The sequence below is a fragment of the Ambystoma mexicanum genome (genome assembly GCF_040938575.1).
Source record: "Ambystoma mexicanum isolate Mex_15411 chromosome 12 unlocalized genomic scaffold, UKY_AmexF1_1 Mex_chr12_unloc.2, whole genome shotgun sequence".
In the NCBI taxonomy this organism is placed as follows: Eukaryota; Metazoa; Chordata; class Amphibia; order Caudata; family Ambystomatidae; genus Ambystoma; species Ambystoma mexicanum.
The window spans coordinates 13,060,487-13,077,601 of record NW_027182323.1 but is presented as its reverse complement, the minus strand read 5'-3'; the positions used below and the strand labels follow the sequence as shown (position 1 = coordinate 13,077,601).

At 48.9% G+C, this 17,115-nt stretch overlaps 1 non-coding gene across 1 annotated transcript; it reads left to right on the top strand.

The window, feature by feature from the left end:
* The first annotated feature begins 10,488 nt into the window (after nucleotides 1-10,488).
* Nucleotides 10,489-10,561, top strand: TRNAF-GAA (transfer RNA phenylalanine (anticodon GAA)). Its single transcript has one exon. It is a non-coding gene; the product is annotated as a tRNA-Phe (tRNA).
* Nucleotides 10,562-17,115: the final 6,554 nt, after the last annotated feature.

The following is a 17,115-nucleotide window of genomic DNA, read 5'->3' as shown; positions in this document are numbered from 1 at the left end:
GTGGGGGGTGCAGCTATGCCCCATGAAGCAGTATAAGTGTTCCAATTTTCTAATTTATCTTGCGGAGGGCAAGTGTGTGTTGATGCGGCTAAGCCGGGTACCGCACCAATCACACAGGACTGGATAGGGAGACAAGGGGTGCAAAAAAGGATGGAGCGGAGATGGACCCACCACGGTGCCGGGCTTTGTCTGTATATCTGGTAGAGAGTCGCAGGGCTGAACGTCGGAGGCGGTCTGCGGATCAGAGGCAGGATCTAGGCAGTGGCAGAAGATCAGAGGGGCGTTTCGTTCCCCCAGGCAAGGTTTTATACATCCCGGTCCTATCCAGTCCCCAGACAGTGATCGAGCACGGGTGCAACCGAAAACTACCCTCCCTCTCTCTCATAACTATATTGTTTCTGTATCAATTTTCTCTCTATTTTACTGTCGTACTGAGCACTACTTTGTTCGTTTTTTCAGAGCCCCGAGGCGGAGTTGTGAGGTGTATACATAAAAAAAGTGCAGGTTGAGACCACAAGGGTCCACTGCAACCAGGAGTTAGAGCATGGCACCCAGGGGTACAAGTCCTTAGTAATGGCCACAGGGCAATCCAATGATTGAGGAGGCTTGTGGGGGGGTTTGGGAACTGCAACAAGAGACAGCGTCTGCCATGGGGCTAAGCTGCCAGCTAACAGGTAAGTATGTACATTGAAATGAGGAGGGTCAAATAAAGAAAAGGGGAAAGAGGGAAAGGATAGGAATGGAGGGAGTTACGAGATTTCAGCAAGGGAAGTGGTCGGTCACTGGTTTCAGCTGGGAGCTTTGCCCCCATGAAAGGAGTGTTCAAGCTGCCAACCTTAGTGCCATTTGCCCGGGTGCCTGGATGAGGAGGCCAAGAATGTCTTCACCGGCATATCCAGGATGCCAGTGCAGAGCAGAATCGTACTAAGTTAACTCTTGCCAAATAAAGCACCGCTAGGGAAGATTTTCCTTAGGTGCAATTTTCCCTCTGTTTATGGACCGCTCCAAACTTTTTGCTTTTGTTTGGCTAACCTAACCGGACTTTTTTCTGTGGAGCGCAGCCTTCAGCTGCACTCCTCTGGGCTTTTGTTCATCTGTTATGGGGATACTGACACGTCCTTCATACTGTCAGTACTGACAAACTATATTTCCCTTAGTCTTTGATTATGTTGTCATTTCTTGATAACTTTTGATCTATGTGCCAAGTACCTTACAGTACCGCACATAGGGGTCCTTTTGTTTTATGGCCCTAGACACACTCTAAGGATTTTCTGGTGACTGTACAGGTGTGCCTAGGACAAACTGGTGGCAGCAGTTTACTTTTATAGTATTTGTAATTCTTTTTAGTTAACCATACTGCGTTTACTGTGTTTGGCTCAAGACTGTGGCCACTGCCGAAATGGCTGTGGCACAAAGTCTTTTGTTCTGTCCTTTGTCCATTTTGTCCCTTTGTCTTCCCCCAGCTCGATCAGACAAGGGCTTTGGGCATGCAGCCACCCGTGAAAACCACAACTTTCGCGGGCTCCTGCATGTCACGTGTGCTAATGCCCAGGAAGAGGATTGGGACTCTCTGGTCCCAATCTACACTACTGGTGCCAGTATGTCTGGTATGCCTGAATGACTGGAACCAATGTGGACCGCGATTGGTTCATGCCTGACGTTCATGCAAGAGAGCATATCTTTTGTTGGCTATCCTAGATTTGAGCATGAAACGAATTTCGGATGAGAGAGGGGGCTCTGTATCCATTCCAGGTCTATCAACTGAAGTTCTCTCCAAACTACATAAGGACCAAGTATCCTGAATTGCCAAAGGAGACCTTTGGAACCACCAGAGAAGTGCTGGAAGGTTTGGCACCCTGAGCCTGCTGTTGTTCCGTCAGACCCCTGCTCTTGTATCCACCACAGAAGGCCTGCAAGTGCGCTTCGACCCTTTGGAGTAGGGGGAACAACTACTCTCAGCACCTCCTGATTACCCTCAAAAAGAGCCTCATCAGAAGTGTTCCTGGGCCATCCAGCAAACTGACAAGCTTGAACCTGGGGTATCGCATAGGAGCACTGCTGTTCCGAGTTGAAACTCGAGACTTGGGGAATCGCTAGCTTGTGGTCCTGGGCCCTCTCCCGCCAAATGTTGTCCTAGCTCCTCTGGGTCGCGATTTAAAAGAGTGTGTCATGCCGTGAGCATTTGCAGTACCTGCATTGCCCGGATGTGGTGACGGTTATTGTATTAGCCTTGCCTGCCTGCCCCCTTGTGCCCTGTGATGTGCTGCACTGGAACTGTCCTCTTTTCTTCATCGTGAGCTGAGAAAAGGCTACTGTCCCGCCACAGACGATCGTCCTGTCCCGCAGCTGCTGAGAGCCAGAGCAACGTGCAACTGCAGGGGTTGAACCTACAAGCTACCTGGCCTACACTGGCAAAGTTTGGCCCAGACTGTGTCGAGGGTGGGAGAGTACTTGCATCACTTACCCTCTACCCGCTATTCTCCAGTTCCTCCAGGAGGGTTTTGACAAGGGCATAGCGATCTCCACACTTTGCTCCCAATGGGCCTCCATTAAAATCCTCTTGGGGGACTCTGATGGCCACCTGGATGGGGAGGTGTTGGTGGGGAAGTTTCTTCGGGGTGTCTCTGCTTCCCATCCTTGTACCTATAAGGGCCTTCCCCCAGGGATCGTCCTCCAGACTTAAAGTTCCTTCAGGGGCATCCCTTTGAGCGCCTGTCGGAAATTGATATCAAGCACCTTACTCTGAAGACTGCTTTCCTGATTGCCATCACGTCTGCCCATAGGCTTGGGGAGGTTGGGGCTCTGTTGTGTCAACCCTCTTTCTTGAGAGTTCTGCCGGACTCTGTGGTTTTGCGGTGTGATCCCAAGTTTCTGCCTAAAGTTGTGTCTCAGTTTCACACTTCTCAGGATCTGGTTCTCCCTGCGGTTTTTCAGAAACCCCAGGCGCCGAACGAGGTGGCTTGGCATGCCATTAAGGTGCAGCGGGCAGTTCTGGAATATTTGGCTCGGACTGCCCCTTTCCGGCAGTCTGATAGTCTCTTGGTTACTTGTGGCCCCGTGGAGCGGGGCGTAAGGCCTCTGTGGTTTTCATTAGCCGGTGGATCCGTACTGTTGTCTCCATGTCCTATTTGGTTTCTGGCCTGCCTGTACCTGACCACGTTCAGGGTCGATCTACCAGGGGGTTAGGCTGCTTCCTGGCCAGATGCTGTTATCTCTACAGAAGATTTGGGCGTTTCTCTACAGGGGTTTGGCTGAAACCTGGGCGGATCAGAGCACCTTTGTCAACCACTATCAGTTGAACGTCTCTCACTCTAGGGATGGTTCCTTCAGGGTTGGTGTTTTGTCTGTTGGGATGTGATTATTGGAGTCAATAAAGGTGTTTTTTTTGTTGCTGCACTTCTGTCTCTGTGTCTCATTGGGACCTCTCCCTGTTGCTCCTATGGTATGCCTCATGAAGTAAGTACTGGGTCGAGGAAGAGTGGACGTGGAGGTAATGCTCTGATTACTTACCAGCAATCTTCATTACTCCTAATCCTACTCTTCCTCGTCACAGTACTGACGACCCGCCTCTCCCTCCCTACGGGGGTTCCCATGCTGCGGCTTGAATACGTTAAACAGGAAGCTGAGGGTCAAGGGGAGAAGTTAGACAAAAGAAAAGAAATAGAAGAAAGTCCTGTATCGGAGGCAGGGGCCTCATGAAGTAAATGCTGTGACGAGGAAGGGTACGACTAAGAGTAATGAAGATTACCTGTAAGTTATTAGAGCAATTTGTTGTATAATTCTCACAATAAATGATAGGAGGCGGTGTGGTTGTAAGTTGTGTGCTTTTATTCTTCTGTGCCACTCAAGTAATTCTGCAACATATATGATATGAGTCAATGATCGGCAACAGGCCCTGGAGCTGCGACACAACTCGTGTACATGCTGAGAGTCTCTCTTGCGGCTTGGAGGCCTCTTCTTGGGAGGAGCGCCCCGGAGCGCGTCCTGCTCCGTGGCTTTCTCCCGCTCGAATGCCTCGCTGAGCGCGCGGGGCCCGCACTTCCGGCCGCGCATGAGATCTCGCGAGACCAGCAGGTCTTGCGATATCTCTACACACCTCCCCCTGATAATGCAAAGGCAGTTCATTGCAATACATAGTCATTGTATCTCACCGGTCTTCTGTGTTCCCTTCGCGGACGATCGCCTCTCTCACTGCAAACGTCCTGCTGGTCATTTTCTCGCTCGAGAGTTGGGGCATCCACTTGAATCTCATTTCCTTCAACTTCTCTTCTGTCTGTCTCCGGCTCTCGTTCTTCCCCCCTCTCATTGTCCATTACTCCTTCAGCTTCAGACCTTTCATAAGTCTTTTCTCTCTCTTGCCTCTTTTCAAACGTGGCCACTCTTTCCATGTTCCATGTGTGCCCATCTTCGGTGCGGACATCGTTGGCTCCTCGGTGAATCACCTTCACAGGTCCGCTGAACCGTGAGCCCGTGATCTGATCCTTGGTCGGTAACCGTATTTTGATCCAATCTCCTTCTTTTACTTCTGACTCTTGTTTTGTCCTTCTTCTTCTGTCGCTCCACCTTTTCATGCATGCCTTGTTGTTCTCTATTCTCCACACCACTTCCGACATGTTTACTTCTTCGTCTTCTCTTACTTTGGCCAACCATGGCGGTACTAGCGTGGATGCTGCTCTCCTCCCTCTCAGCATGCGAAAAGGAGAAATTTGGGTGATCCCGTTGGGGGTCAGTCTGTGAGCTGCGATGGCCTCTTTTGTTGTTTTGAGGGGATCCAATCCTGAAGCGGTTGCTAATTGGATGGCTCCCTTAATTAACCTATTGTCCCTCTCGAAGAGCCCATTTGCTTGGGGATGGTAGAGTGCTGCTTTCTTCTGGTGTATGTTGTGCTTCCTCAGAAACAGTTCCATGTCTCTGGATATAAGTTGTACTCCGTTGTCTGTTACTAACTCGTTGGGGAGCCCTTCGCTCTGAAAAATGGCCGTCAGGACCTCTATTACGGTTGCGGTCGTGATGTTAGGAACAAACTCGGCCTCGACCATTTCGATAAATAGTCCACTAGTACTATGCCGTACCGATGCTCGGGCGCCATCGTCTCCAAAGGTCCTATGAAGTCTAGACCCACTTTTGACCACACCGCTTCCGGGGTTTATGTGGGAATCATGGGCGCCTGTCCGATTTTCAGGCGCTTGTCACTGTTGAGACACTCATGGCATCTCTCAATCATGGTGCGGATCTCCAGGTCCATGGACGGCCACCAGTAGGCTTCTCTCACTCTGCAACGTGTCATGGTGTTCCCCAGATGGCCCGCAGGGGCCCTGCATAGAATGATTTTTCTCATGCCTGCGGGCAGGATTATCTGTTCGGTTTTCATAATTATGCCGTCAGCTTCTGAGATCTCATCTGCCACTTTCCAATAAGGTCTCATACCTTCTGGCACTGCCCTTTCGTCTGGCCATCCGTTTTTGATCCATTCTCTGATTCTCACCATGGTAGGATCCTTTCCGTCTTCTTCCATCCAGTGTTTTTCGCTGAGTTCCAGGTAGTCGGGCGCCTTGAGATCTGTAATGGATGCTACAATGCATTCTTCTTGTAAGAAAGTGGTGGCATTGTCCTTGCCCTCTGGCAATCTTGACATGCAGTCTGCCTGCAAATTCTTCCATCCGGAGATGTGTTGCACCTCGAAGGTGTATTCCTGCAGTTTTGCTGCTATGCGTGCTAATCGGGTGTTGACACTTTGGTGCCACCTGAGCTGAGCATGTGGATGAGGGGCTTATGGTCGGTAACCAACTTGAACTTCGTGCCCCACACATATGTCCTGAAATGTTCCACAGCCCATGTACACGCTAACATCTCCTTCTCTATGGTGGAGTAGTTTTGTTCAGCTGACGATAGGGCTTTCGAGGCAAACGCTACCACATGTTCCGTGTCGCCCTTCTTCTGAGTGAGGACCGCCCCTAGTCCATATGCACTGGCGTCTGTAGTCATGACTGTACTCCACTCTGGGTTGAACGGTTGCAAGCATGGCGCTTCAACTATGTGTTGTTTTATGCTTTCCACCGCTTTCTTCTGATCTTCCTGCCACGTGTACTCCGACCCTTTTTTGAGGAGCTCTCGGAGCGGTGCTGAGGTTTCCGAGAATTTGGGGATGAATTTTGCATAGTACTCCGCCATCCCGAGGAATGACCTCACTTCGTCTTTGTTGGTGGGTTCTGGAGCTTTAATTAAGGCCTGCAGTAAGTTTTGCTCGGGACTTATACCTTTCTCTGATATTTTGTACCACAAATACACAACTTCTTTTGGTTTGAACACACATTTTTTGTACCTTAATCTCACACCCGCTTCTTGCAGTTTGGTGAGGACTGTTCTCAATGTGACGTCGTGCATCTGTTCGTCCTTTGCGTAGATAAGGATGTCATCCTGGAAATAAGCCACGTTCCTGACGTTCCGCAGTAGAGCATCCATCATGCGTTGAAACGCTGAGGCTGCAGATGATAAACCAAATGGCATTTTGGTGAACTGGTACGTGCCAAACAGGGTGATGAAAGCGGTGAGTGGCTTGGACTCCTTGTGCAGTTGAATTTGATGGTAGGCGTTCCTCATGTCCAGTTTCGAGAATACTTTGGCTTCCTTCATCATGAGGATTAACTCATTTATGCTCGGCAGCGGGTAGCTGTCTGCAATAACTTCCAGGTTTAGGCTGCGGAGGTCAATGCATACTCTTAGCTCTTGTGAGTTCTGTTTCTTTATGAGTACCACTGGGCTCAGCCACTCAGAAGCTTCAATTTCTTCGATGACGCCATCTTTCTTCATTCTGTCCAGTTGGCTTCTGAGTGTGTCTCTTGCCGTTGTCGGTACTGGCCTTAATCTGTGCTTGACCGGAACTGCGTTGGTTTTGAGTAATATTTTGTGAACGAAGCCCTTGATGTGACCAGATTCTTCCAAAAATAGTTTGGGGTAATCACTTTTCACTACTGGTGCGCTCCTCCAACTGACTGACAGTACCTGATCCTCTGTGCTGGGGTCCAGCTTGATTTTCAGTTTCGCCTGGTCGTCCCACCCTAATACCGCTGGGCCTTCTTGACTAAAGTAAACTTTGGTGGTGGTCTCTCTTCCTTTGAACTCTACTTTCCCTTTGATGTAGCCCAACAAGTCTACAGACGCACCACCAAAAACTGTAGGCTTGTGCCGTGTGCTGAGTACTTGGACCGTCTCTGTACCCATCATCTCTTTGTACGTGCGTAGGGGTATTATGGTGAGATCAGAACCCGAATCAGCCATGACCCTTGTTTCCAGTCCATTTATTTTGATTGCACAGTGGGGCTTTTCCCTTCTGGCCCGTGAGCTGTTCACCATGATGACTGTCGGTCTCCCTTCATCTTCCGAGGACGAATCCCTCTCTGTGTTGTGTTCAGCGTTAACACTCGTGATCTTCTTGTTGCGCCACCGAGACATGATTGAGAAGTGACCAATCTTTTTGCATACTGAGCACTCCTTGTCTCTTGCTGGGCACTCTCTATCGAAGTCTAGATGCTTCGTGCTGGTGCACCTGTGGCATTTCAACGGTTCTTTCTTCCCCCATTTTCCTTCTCTCGCATCGAGGACCGGCCTCTCCTTCTTTGGGCGGATTGCCACTGATTGAACTTCGGTAGGGCCGTGGCCGCTTGCAAATTCTTTCCTTCTGCCTACCATCTCCTCAACTGCTCTCGCTATTTCAATAGCTTTTTCCAGCTGCAATTCCTTCTCTAAAATGAACTTATCTTGTACTTTTCTGCTGTTGGTGTGGACCACCAGCATGTCGCAGATGAGAGTCTCAGCGTTGTTACCAAAACTGCAGAGCACCGCCAGTTCGCGCAGTTTGGTGACATAATCATCAACGGGTTCGGACGCCTCCTGTTTGCGGCTGTAGAACCGAATCCTGTGCAGGACGGTATTCTCCTTGCTGGCGAACCTTTTAACAATCCTTCGCACAGCCTCCTTGAATTCATCATCATTATCACCAGCTACCGGCTCCGGGGTGAGACTCTCAAACACCCTCTGTCCTTCAACGCCCAGGGCATTTAGTAACATCGCTCTGTGTCTCGCCGCCGAGTAGCCCGCACCGCCCATGGCCTCTACATACGTTGTGAATAAGGGTTGCCATTGTGTCCACGGAATGGCAAGCCTACCTGGAGTTTGCAGGAAGGGCGGTGGTGGTGTCGCTCCTTGCATGGCTCCATGCGGGTTTTAGTGATGATCCTCGTCGCCAATTATGTTGTGTAATTCTCACAATAAATGATAGGAGGCGGTGTGGTTACAAGTTGTGTGCTTTTATTCTTCTGTGCCACTCAAGTAAATCTGCAACATATATGATATGAGTCAATGATGGGCAACAGGCCCTGGAGCTGCGATGCAACTCGTGTACAATGTGAGAGTCTCTCTTGCGGCTTGGAGGCCTCTTCTTGGGAGGAGCGCCCGGGAGCACGTCCTGCTCCGTGGCTTTCTCCCGCTCGAATGCCTCGCTGAGCGTGCGGGGCCCGCACTTCCGGCCGCGCACGAGATCTCGCGAGACCGGTAGGTCTCGCATATCTCTACACAATTGTAAATAAAGTTTGACTTAACTGCTGCCCAAGCAGCAAAGAAAGAGGAAGGGAAGAGAAAGGAAGCCAGGTTTATGGACGCAGTTAGAGAGGATTGGATACAATAGTCACATGGAAACAACATTCGACCTATCATAAACGGACTACAAACAGCTGTTTTAATGGGAAATGTCGTTTTTGTGATGGTTTCTTTTTAATATTCTTTTCTTTAATGCTGCTCGAGAAAAGAGAAGAGTAAGCATAATTCGGGCCTCCAGTCTTGACACAGAATCCGAGCACAGGCAACCTTGTCCTGCTAAAAAGGAAGACAACTCACCTTTCAACCAGCACAAACGATCACAATCTGGTTTCCAAAAGTCATAAAAATGTTGAGAACCGGTCGTTCAATGTGACCAAATACAGCGCAGTATAAGTGTGCGGTTTCCATTGATATTACGTGGCAAGAAGTGTTTTATTAGCAAAATGTCCTTCGAGCCGGATTTGAACCAGCGACCCAGGGACGTCATTTGGGGGTCGCCAGAGGTCGCAACTGCGACCTCTGAGGTCTCCCTTGCGACCTCTGTAAAAAAAAAGAAAAAAAAAAGAAAAAAGAAATCGTATTTTTTTTGTTTTCGTTTTTTGTAATGCAAGGTCCTGGAGTGGCTGGCTCTCATGTACAGGCCCTTTAAAAAATAAATAAGAAAAATAAGAACAGGAGTGCCACAAGCCTAGCACTTTTAGCACTGACCCTAAATAAGAAAGAATAGGAAACCAAATAATGTGTCTTCCTGGAATTCTGTACAATAATTGCTAGACTCATTAAAGGTTTATTTCAGGCACACTTCAGGGGGTGAGTCACTGATTTAGTCTGTTCTTAAACGCCTCAACTCAGCCTTTCATCCTTCCGAGGTCGATAAATGAGTACCAAGACAGGTTGGGTGATATTGGGTGTATATTTTTTCTATATAAAGCGCTTAAGCGTAAGTGCTATATAATAACACATCATTATTATTTGGTCATGGACGTCTGCTTGCATTCACAGTAATTTGGTAATATGGGCCTATACACACTGATCTTAACGCTACATATGGCGATCCATTCTTGCATGAAATGTACATCACATTATAGTGATATCGTAACCATATTTTTCGTAGTGTACAATGCTGTGATGTCACTTCCTGTTTTGGCAACGGGTGAAAGGTCGTGTTCCATCGCTTCCCGCGATATCACTTCGGGGTGGGGTCAAATGACATCACTTCCTGTGATGTCATCAGGGGGTCAAGGGTCGTGTGATGCCACTTCCCCTACCCCTGGCATTTTGGTGAAATGACGTCCCTGCAGCGACCTAAGGATATCTGATTACCTCACTACAGTCCTCCGCTCTACCAACTGAGCTATCGAAGGATACATGTACGAGCGCTTGCAAATGGCATGCTGAATGACCAGCACACAACGTGAAAGATATCATTGTTTGTACGTGTGATTTCAATATTGATCCTGCTCCCTATAGTTGCACTTCAATGCCTTAAATTCATTATCAGGCTGTATACCGCGTGATTTTTTGACACCAAGAGTACCGTGCGGGTTTGGTTCGAAAGTACTTAAAGATCAACTTAGAACACAGCCAAGGGCCCATCACACATCTACAAGAAACAGCACGATGGAGAGAGGCTCCGTGCACGTGATAGTTGCACCTGGAGCCGAAAATGCGATTTTTCTTTCGAAATGATTTGGCGAGCAGCTCTATTGATCTCCTTCCTGACATCCCACCCGTTTTGTTCCATTGTACTTGCTGGTTACAGAATAAACAAAGAAATGGAAAATCCGATGCTATAACTGGGGCAATATTACAACAACAAAAAAGGAAGGAAATGAGGTCTAGGATTGCAGATGTCTGTTTCTTTGCAAGACGACCGAAGAGCACAATCAATCAGCCGAAATAGCTCAGTTGGGAGAGCGTTAGACTGAATATCTAAAGGTCCCTGGTTCGATCCCCGGTATAGGCAGGGGATATTTTTTAAAGGTTTTTCATGCTGCTCCATTTGATAATCAGAATCTTTTCACACTTAAAGTTATCATTGAATGGCAGACGATGCAGTGGAAATAAATCGCTAATTCTTATTTTTCTACTATATCTCCCCAAATGTAATTTCCATGTTAAAACTTGTTGCTCATTTCAACATGTTCTGTCTGTGCCATGAAATGGAAAAGAGACTTATAGGGGTCATAATATTTCAATGTGACTCAGGGCACATATGGCCATAATTCACAACTCACAGTACTGGGCATTATTTAGTTTAATGCTTTTGCAAAGATTTCCAGTTGCATAGGTGTTTTTTTTTTTAAAGGGCTGCGGTTGAAGGAATAGGTGAAGTGGTGACAACTTTTGAATTTGCGCGGGTGGGGTAGGGTAGGTGGGTGAACCATTTGGTGCAACTTTTGACCCAGATGATGTCCTGGGAAATTATATTCTACAGAATGCCATCACACAACATGACATCATAAGCAGTGACATCCAATTACCTGTGAGCGACACACAGTCCTTGTTAATGATGTCCAGTTTCCCACCAAAACAAAAAGTGATGGATTTAAGGTTTTGCAGAAGTCATAATCACTGGCACGTGCCATTCTTCTGTGTAACCTTCCCTATAATTATGTTGGCCAAGAATATTTTCACCAGCATATACAAAACACCAGTGCAGAGTAGAATCCTGTCACTGTGATGCACTGTACACGGAGCACCCGTAAATTAACTCTTGCCAAATAAAGCACGCAGCAGGTGTTTTCTTTCAACACACACCACTCGTGTCTATTGTTTTTGTCCGGCTAAGGTGATGGTGGTTCGGGAAGGGGGAAAGAGCGGGGGCGTCAAATGTTTCAAGATCGGGGGGTGGGGGGTGCAGCTATGCCCCATGAAGCAGTATAAGTGTTCCAATTTTCTAATTTATCTTGCGGAGGGCAAGTGTGTGTTGATGCGGCTAAGCCGGGTACCGCACCAATCACACAGGACTGGATAGGGAGCCAAGGGGTGCAAAAAAGGATGGAGCGGAGATGGACCCACCACGGTGCCGGGCTTTGTCTGTATATCTGGTAGAGAGTCGCAGGGCTGAACGTCGGAGGCGGTCTGCGGATCAGAGGCAGGATCTAGGCAGTGGCAGAAGATCAGAGGGGCGTTTCGTTCCCCCAGGCAAGGTTTTATACATCCCGGTCCTATCCAGTCCCCAGACAGTGATCGAGCACGGGTGCAACCGAAAACTACCCTCCCTCTCTCTCATAACTATATTGTTTCTGTATCAATTTTCTCTCTATTTTACTGTCGTACTGAGCACTACTTTGTTCGTTTTTTCAGAGCCCCGAGGCGGAGTTATGAGGTGTATACATAAAAAAAGTGCAGGTTGAGACCACAAGGGTCCACTGCAACCAGGAGTTAGAGCACGGCACCCAGGGGTACAAGTCCTTAGTAATGGCCACAGGGCAATCCAATGATTGAGGAGGGTTGTGGGCGGGTTTGGGAACTGCAACAAGGGACAGCGTCTGCCATGGGGCTAAGCTGCCAGCTAACAGGTAAGTATGTACATTGAAATGAGGAGGGTCAAATAAAGAAAAGGGGAAAGAGGGAAAGGATAGGAATGGAGGGAGTTACGAGATTTCAGCAAGGGAAGTGGTCGGTCAGTGGTTTCAGCTGGGAGCTTTGCCCCCATGAAAGGAGTGTTCAAGCTGCCAACCTTAGTGCCATTTGCCCGGGTGCCTGGATGAGGAGGCCAAGAATGTCTTCACCGGCATATCCAGGATGCCAGTGCAGAGCAGAATCGTACTAAGTTAACTCTTGCCAAATAAAGCACGGCTAGGGAAGATTTTCCTTAGGTGCAATTTTCCCTCTGTTTATGGACCGCTCCAAACTTTTTGCTTTTGTTTGGCTAACCTAACCGGACTTTTTTCTGTGGAGCGCAGCCTTCAGCTGCACTCCTCTGGGCTTTTGTTCATCTGTTATGGGGATACTGACACGTCCTTCATACTGTCAGTACTGACAAACTATATTTCCCTTAGTCTTTGATTATGTTGTCATTTCTTGATAACTTTTGATCTATGTGCCAAGTACCTTACAGTACCGCACATAGGGGTCCTTTTGTTTTATGGCCCTAGACACACTCTAAGGATTTTCTGGTGACTGTACAGGTGTGCCTAGGACAAACTGGTGGCAGCAGTTTACTTTTATAGTATTTGTAATTCTTTTTAGTTAACCATACTGCGTTTACTGCGTTTGGCTCAAGACTGTGGCCACTGCCGAAATGGCTGTGGCACAAAGTCTTTTGTTCTGTCCTTTGTCCATTTTGTCCCTTTGTCTTCCCCCAGCTCGATCAGACAAGGGCTTTGGGCATGCAGCCACCCGTGAAAACCACAACTTTCGCGGGCTGCTGCATGTCACGTGTGCTAATGCCCAGGAAGAGGATTGGGACTCTCTGGTCCCAATCTACACTACTGGTGCCAGTATGTCTGGTATGCCTGAATGACTGGAACCAATGTGGACCGCGATTGGTTCATGCCTGACGTTCATGCAAGAGAGCATATCTTTTGTTGGCTATCCTAGATTTGAGCATGAAACGAATTTCGGATGAGAGAGGGGGCTCTGTATCCATTCCAGGTCTATCAACTGAAGTTCTCTCCAAACTACATAAGGACCAAGTATCCTGAATTGCCAAAGGAGACCTTTGGAACCACCAGAGAAGTGCTGGAAGGTTTGGCACCCTGAGCCTGCTGTTGTTCCGTCAGACCCCTGCTCTTGTATCCACCACAGAAGGCCTGCAATTGCGCTTCGACCCTTTGGAGTAGGGGGAACAACTACTCTCAGCACCTCCTGATTACCCTCAAAAAGAGCCTCATCAGAAGTGTTCCTGGGCCATCCAGCAAACTGACAAGCTTGAACCTGGGGTATCGCATAGGAGCACTGCTGTTCCGAGTTGAAACTCGAGACTTGGGGAATCGCTAGCTTGTGGTCCTGGGCCCTCTCCCGCCAAATGTTGTCCTAGCTCCTCTGGGTCGCGATTTAAAAGAGTGTGCCATGCCGTGAGCATTTGCAGTATTTGCAGTACCTGCATCGCCCGGATGTGGTGACGGTTATTGTATTAGACTTGCCTGCCTGCCCCCTTGTGCCCTGTGATGTGCTGCACTGGAACTGTCCTCTTTTCTTCATCGTGAGCTGAGAAAAGGCTACTGTCCTGCCACAGACGATCGTCCTGTCCCGCAGCTGCTCAGAGCCAGAGCAACGTGCAACTGCTGGGGTTGAACCTACAAGCTACCTGGCCTACACTGGCAAAGTTTGGCCCAGACTGTGTCGAGGGTGGGAGAGTACTTGCATCACTTACCGTCTACCCGCTATTCTCCAGTTCCTCCAGGAGGGTTTTGACAAGGGCATAGCGATCTCCACACTTTGCTCCCAATGGGCCTCCATTAAAATCCTCTTGGGGGACTCTGATGGCCACCTGGATGGGGAGGTGTTGGTGGGGAAGTTTCTTCGGGGTGTCTCTGCTTCCCGTCCTTGTACCTATAAGGGCCTTCCCCCAGGGATCGTCCTCCAGACTTAAAGTTCCTTCAGGGGCATCCCTTTGAGCTCCTGTCGGAAATTGATATCAAGCACCTTACTCTGAAGACTGCTTTCCTGATTGCCATCACGTCTGCCCATAGGCTGGGGGAGGTTGGGGCTCTGTTGTGTCAACCCTCTTTCTTGAGAGTTCTGCCGGACTCTGTGGTTTTGCGGTGTGATCCCAAGTTTCTGCCTAAAGTTGTGTCTCAGTTTCACACTTCTCAGGATCTGGTTCTCCCTGCGGTTTTTCAGAAACCCCAGGCGCCGAACGAGGTGGCTTGGCATGCCATTAAGGTGCGGCGGGTAGTTCTGGAATATTTGGCTCGGACTGCCCCTTTCCGGCAGTCTGATAGTCTCTTGGTTACTTGTGGCCCCGTGGAGCGGGGCGTAAGGCCTCTGTGGTTTTCATTAGCCGGTGGATCCGTACTGTTGTCTCCATGTCCTATTTGGTTTCTGGCCTGCCTGTACCTGACCAAGTTCAGGGTCGATCTACCAGGGGGTTAGGCTGCTTCCTGGCCAGATGCTGTTATCTCTACAGAAGATTTGGGCGTTTCTCTACAGGGGTTTGGCTGAAACCTGGGCGGATCAGAGCACCTTTGTCAACCACTATCAGTTGAACGTCTCTCACTCTAGGGATGGTTCCTTCAGGGTGGTGTTTTGTCTGTTGGGATGTGATTATTGGAGTCAATAAAGGTGTTTTTTTTGTTGCTGCACTTCTGTCTCTGTGTCTCATTGGGACCTCTCCCTGTTGCTGCTATGGTATGCCTCATGAAGTAAGTACTGGGTCGAGGAAGAGTGGACGTGGAGGTAATGCTCTGATTACTTACCAGCAATCTTCATTACTCCTAATCCTACTCTTCCTCGTCACAGTACTGACGACCCGCCTCTCCCTCCCTACGGGGGTTCCCATGCTGCGGCTTGAATACGTTAAACAGGAAGCTGAGGGTCAAGGGGAGAAGTTAGACAAAAGAAAAGAAATAGAAGAAAGTCCTGTATCGGAGGCAGGGGCCTCATGAAGTAAATGCTGTGACGAGGAAGGGTACGACTAAGAGTAATGAAGATTACCTGTAAATTATTAGAGCAATTTGTTGTATAATTCTCACAATAAATGATAGGAGGCGGTGTGGTTGCAAGTTGTGTGCTTTTATTCTTCTGTGCCACTCAAGTAAATCTGCAACATATATGATATGAGTCAATGATCGGCAACAGGCCCTGGAGCTGCGACACAACTCGTGTACATGCTGAGAGTCTCTCTTGCGGCTTGGAGGCCTCTTCTTGGGAGGAGCGCCCCGGAGCGCGTCCTGCTCCTTGGCTTTCTCCCGCTCGAATGCCTCGCTGAGCGCGCGGGGCCTGCACTTCCGGCCGCGCATGAGATCTCGCGAGACCAGAAGGTCTTGCGATATCTCTACACACCTCCCCCTGATAATGCAAAGGCAGTTCATTGCAATACATAGTCATTGTATCTCACCGATCTTCTGTGTTCCCTTCGCGGACGATCGCCTCTCTCACTGCACACGTCCTGCTGGTCATTTTCTCGCTCGAGAGTTGGGGCATCCACTTGAATCTCATTTCCTTCAACTTCTCTTCTGTCTGTCTCCGGCTCTCGTTCTTCCCCCCTCTCATTGTCCATTACTCCTTCAGCTTCAGACCTTTCATAAGTCTTTTCTCTCTCTTGCCTCTTTTCAAACGTGGCTACTCTTTCCATGTTCCATGTGTGCCCATCTTCGGTGCGGACATGGTTGGCTCCTCGGTGAATCACCTTCACAGGTCCGCTGAACCGTGAGCCCGTGATCTGATCCTTGGTCGGTAACCGTATTTTGATCCAATCTCCTTCTTTTACTTCTGACTCTTGTTTGGTCCTTCTTCTTCTGTCGCTCCACCTTTTCATGCGTGCCTTGTTGTTCTCTATTCTCCACACCACTTCCGACATGTTTACTTCTTCGTCTTCTCTTACTTTGGCCAACCATGGCGGTACTAGCGTGGATGCTGCTCTCCTCCCTCTCAGCATGCGAAAAGGAGAAATTTGGGTGATCCCGTTGGGGGTCAGTCTGTGAGCTGCGATGGCCTCTTTTGTTGTTTTGAGGGGATCCAATCCTGAAGCGGTTGCTAATTGGATGGCTCCCTTAATTAACCTATTGTCCCTCTCGACGAGCCCATTTGCTTGGGGATGGTAGAGTGCTGCTTTCTTCTGGTGTATGTTGTGCTTCCTCAGAAACAGTTCCATGTCTCTGGATATAAGTTGTACTCCGTTGTCTGTTACTAACTCGTTGGGGAGCCCTTCGCTCTGAAAAATGGCCGTCAGGACCTCTATTACGGTTGCGGTCGTGATGTTAGGAACAAACTCGGCCTCGACCATTTCGATAAATAGTCCACTAGTACTATGCCGTACCGATGCTCGGGCGCCATCGTCTCCAAAGGTCCTATGAAGTCTAGACCCACTTTTGACCACACCGCTTCCGGGGTTTATGTGGGAATCATGGGCGCCTGTCCGATTTTCAGGCGCTTGTCACTGTTGAGACACTCATGGCATCTCTCAATCATGGTGCGGATCTCCAGGTCCATGGACGGCCACCAGTAGGCTTCTCTCACTCTGCAACGTGTCATGGTGTTCCCCAGATGGCCCGCAGGGGCCCTGCACAGAATGATTTTTCTCATGCCTGCGGGCAGGATTATCTGTTCGGTTTTCATAATTATGCCGTCAGCTTCTGAGATCTCATCTGCCACTTTCCAATAAGGTCTCATACCTTCTGGCACTGCCCTTTCGTCTGGCCATCCGTTTTTGATCCATTCTCTGATTCTCACCATGGTAGGATCCTTTCCGTCTTCTTCCATCCAGTGTTTTTCGCTGAGTTCCAGGTAGTCGGGCGCCTTGAGATCTGTAATGGATGCTACAATGCATTCTTCTTGTAAGAAAGTGGTGGCATTGTCCTTGCCCTCTGGCAATCTTGACATGCAGTTTGCCTGCAAATTCTTCCATCC